Source organism: Acomys russatus, chromosome 9, assembly GCF_903995435.1.
Source record: "Acomys russatus chromosome 9, mAcoRus1.1, whole genome shotgun sequence".
Classification (NCBI taxonomy): Eukaryota; Metazoa; Chordata; class Mammalia; order Rodentia; family Muridae; genus Acomys; species Acomys russatus.
In genome coordinates, this window is record NC_067145.1 from 14,804,735 (window position 1) to 14,809,366 (window position 4,632).

The 4,632-nt window shown below is 35.5% G+C and overlaps 1 pseudogene; it reads right to left on the bottom strand.

The window, feature by feature from the left end:
* Positions 1-251: 251 nt before the first annotated feature.
* Positions 252-2,728, bottom strand: LOC127193588 (securin-like; annotated as a pseudogene).
* Positions 2,729-4,632: the final 1,904 nt, after the last annotated feature.

Sequence of the window (4,632 nt, forward strand, 5' to 3'; positions counted from 1 at the left end):
TTATTCCTTCTCAAGTCTCTGATGGTGTTGAAGACAAAACAGTTTAGCTTTATAATTAAGCTTAGTTGTTTAGAGGTTAAGATGTTTTTAGGTCTAGATTGATAGATGTTTTAAGTTGATAATGATGAGATATAATAGATATTGATCTACATTCAGAATTTTATTTATATATTTTTAACAATTAGCATCCCACACACACACACAAATGGTCTATTAACACAATGTACATAAACTATAAGGGAGTAAGTAGTTTAAATATCTGTATTATAACAAACAGGCTGCAATTCAACATCCAGGGTAGGGAGAATGTTAGAAGGAGATTGCAACAGATTAGACTCCCACGGTAGAAAGGGTGTTTTCAGGAGCCAGGGGACTCCAGGTGCAGCGGTTCATCAAGCTCTCGCTCCTCATTCAGGATGATGAGAGGGGCTCCACTCAAGGGGAGGTTTGTGATCTGGTGCTCCTTAGGCAGGTCAAAGCTCTCAAAGTCTAGAAAATAGAAAGGGAAGAACATCATCAGAAGTAGGAACTTAGCCTTGTGTCTTAGTAGCCTTCTTGGTAATCTTTTTCACAGTCAAAGTTGGCTTTTTTTTTTTTTCTTGAGGAGCCTATTAGTCTCACTGGCTTTTGTGTAACTCTGTTGACAGGTCCCAAAGCTTTTCTGCTGCCTTTAGGCAAGGCTGTAACATTGAATACTTAGACAACTCGTGGTGTTGAAACCTGTAATTTCCCACCTAAGGCCTTGACACAAGACCCAAGTTTCAAATCATCCTTAGATGCCAATCAGCTGCCTGGTTCTTCCTTATCCTTATCAACAAAACTTGATAGCCTTCCTGAATTACACCCTGATACTGCAATAGACCTAACATTCAGAGTATCAGAGGCACCAGGATAGGAAAGATGCTTTCTTCAAGGCTGCCAAATACACATGTCCAAAACACTATCAATGTAACATTTATATAATTCCTGATTGTTTTGTGGTGTTTCTTGCTGTAGGTAGTTTATTGGATATATGTGTAATAATATAAATGTATATGTAATAAAATAAAACACTTATTAATGGAAGTAATTCCCTATTGCTGAAGAAGCCATGCACTTCCAATATAGGGCCCAGAGGATATGATATTAAACTGATCTAAAAGATTCCTCAGAGAGGTCTAGTTTTCATGTGTGAAGGAAGTACCAACTGCCCTACCTAGCTATGACATCTATAAATCATAACAATTACCAGCATGGCACAACAATCCTGTGGGTGTATTAATGTCATACATAATTTGGCAATAACTTACAGCTCTCTATTTTGGACATATAGTCTGCTCAGCATGATAAAGCATACCTGACACTAGAAATCTAGCCAATTCCCCAGCACTAGGAAAGTAATTGACCTTGGAGGAGAACTTAAATTACCACTTTACTAAACAAGCATAATACCTAACTACAGTTTATGTAGATGTGTCCATATAATCACAGAGAAGGGCAGTCCTTGCTTTTCATGGGGGAAACTTTTATTTGTAACAGACTGAGACCATTATAGAAAACCACAACCTTTTGCAATTCAGAGTTGCAGAGCCCTGTCCTGTTGATAGAATTCAAATGTGAACTCATCTTGCGCTAAAATTTTCTTTGAGAGAGTTTTAGTTATTAGTTCCTTGACTGCATTTGGGTTTTTATGTCTCTTTTTATTTTCAAATCAATATTTTCTTTTCTCTGAGGATTTTTATTTATGTCGAAATTCATATCTTCAGCTACTTAATGCCTAAGTCATATAAAATATTTTTTACTTCCATGTAATGCAATATTAGTCAGAAAGTAAAATAAAGGTTTACAAATCCATCAACACAAATAGATCCATTTTTATATATAGATGGTAAATACATGATAGGATTGATAGACTTAATATGTGTCATAGTTGTATATTATATAGACTCTTAAGAGGAAAACATGTAATATATGAAAACCTCAATGAAAGTAAAAATTGGCCAGGATTAGCAAAAAAATACTAAATGATCTTAACTATATGTGAGTATAAAAAAAAACAGATGTCCATTGGCTAGATCTGGGTAGGGATTTAAAGTTTATCACCTGTATTGTCCTTGGCTGGTGCCATAGTTTGAGCGGGACCCCTGGGCCCAAATCTGCCTATCATAATGTTCTTCTTGTAGGTTTCTAGGACCCTCTGGATCCTTCTACTTTGCCATTCTCCCATGATTCTCTCATCTAGAGTCCCAATAGGATGTCCTCCCCTCTGTCCCAGTTTCCTGGTAAGTGAAGTGGAGAGTCGGGTATGTCTTTCACATGAACTCTGGTGTCCCATCTTTGACCATGTCCCCTGGATGGGGAGACCTGGTGGCACTCAGAGGAAGGATAGCAGGTTACCAAGAAGAGACTTGATACCCTATGAGCATATACAGGGGGAGGAAATTCCCCTTAGGAACGGTCATAGGGGAGGGGAATAAGGGGAAAATGGGAGGGAGGGAAGAATGGGAGGATACAAGGGATGGGATAACCATTGAGGTGTAACAAGAATAAATTAATAAATTTTTTTAAAAAATAGATGAAGCACATATAAAAAAAGTAAGTAGAATAAAGATTTCAAGTAAGAAAGAATGGAGATGGAGAAGGATAAATTTAAAGGTATAAGCTTTGTTCAGAGAACTAGTGACCAGCGTGAGAAATACAACTGGATGCTAAATTTAGGTGCTTTCCTCTACACCCACATACCTGCCATGGTGACTTTGTATTGTGCTGGACGAATTATTTTGCTTATATGTACAGTATGCAAATCAGCACAATATATTTTAATTCTCAATCATTTGAAATAGCCATCAAATAAGTATATTGAACAATATGCTTATTCTAAACTTTATCTACCCAAGAAAGAAGAAATGATTATTAAATATACTTGAAACATTATTAAATAAATATTAGATATATAGTCTCAGAAACTTTTAAAGACTAATTGACCAGTTGGTGCTCGATTTCTGAAAATCAGTGTTTTCCCAGGTTTATGTGAAACTTCAATTACTTTTTTGACACAGTGTAAAGTATATGTGTCCTTCTTGCAAATGACTATTTGGGTTGTAAATAAATATAACAGACCATCTAAACATATGATGTATATAAGCACTCATACATCAAATCTCTTTCATTGAGCATCCCATCTCTTTGCTTTAACAAGAAAATGGAATTTTCATCACAGTACAATTGCACCAAATTTTCTAATAATCAAATCTAGTGCATAAAGAGACATCAACACAAGTTGCAGAAATATTTTCTGCTAGAAAAACATCTCTTAGTCATGTATTCATCTAACTAAACAGTATTGCCCACCTTATAAATTTTGAATACATCTCTTATACAATAATAATTTTCTTGATGATAAAGGCATATCTCAAATCATTTCTGGTCTATCTTTGCACACTTATTTATAAGTTAAATGGTACTCTGTCCAATTTAAATGAGCTGTGAACACTGTTTTCAAGGAGAATGATACCCCGTGCTAAGAAGTTTCATAAAAATATCACTGAAGATAATTTGTATATGTACACATTTCTGTGGCATTGCTCAAATAGTTTTGATACTTACAGTAAATTACGATTTCTCACTTAATATAAGAAGCACATAATTCCTGTAATGTCTATTAGTAATTTATGGAATTGCAGGGCACTGAGTTTTCTTTTTTGACTTATCATCTCAATACAGCCATGCATTTCGTATACAGGAGGCTCCATTTCATACCATCAAAACTCACACACATATATTGGAATAAATCATCATACTATACCTTAAAGTGGTCTCTGTGTATGGAGAATTCATACTGTAGTGCATTACAGCTTATTAACAATTTAAAGGTCATACTTTAAGACTACTCCTACATTACAAATGCTGATCAGATTTGGCACCTTCCATGAGTGTGGATCACATCATTGGTATAGTATCATGTGAGTTAACAACTGAAGACTAATCAGGGAAATGGTTGCTGAAAAGTAGAAATACTTCTAATTTCCTGGCATAACAAAAACAGTTACATTTTGTGCCTTGATTGGATCTTCTTCTCTTTTAACATTTCTCTATCCACAGAATTCCTTCTCATTGCATTCACACTCTCAATACCTGCCATTGTGTTAGCATCTAGAGTTATGTAGAAACTTGAGTCCATTTTTGTCATGTAACAATTTGCATATTGTGGTAAACAGGGGCACAGTCTATCTAGGGAAAGAGACTTATATTCTCACCAATATAATAATGTAATTCCTTATCAACTCAATTTTTTAAATTTCACTAGTTCAGTCATATTTTAAAGTTCTGAATCTATTTCCCATGATATTTCAGCATCTATGCTGTCACATACTCCACTGTACACTGGCAAATCAGGGTCATGCTCATGATGGGAATCAGCTCCTTCCAATATATTTATTGTGATATTTCATGTCTGCATACACATCATGCATTGAATTGGCTTAAAGGAATATGCGATGATGAACTGTTTCAATAAGGTTTTGAGTGCAGTTTCCCCTTCCTCCACTGCTCCAATTCCACCCACCCCACTTCTCTCCTCTCCCCACATCATCCTAACCCTCTTCTCCATTTCTCTTTAAAAACAAGAACAGGGAAACTTCATTCAAGGTGTAA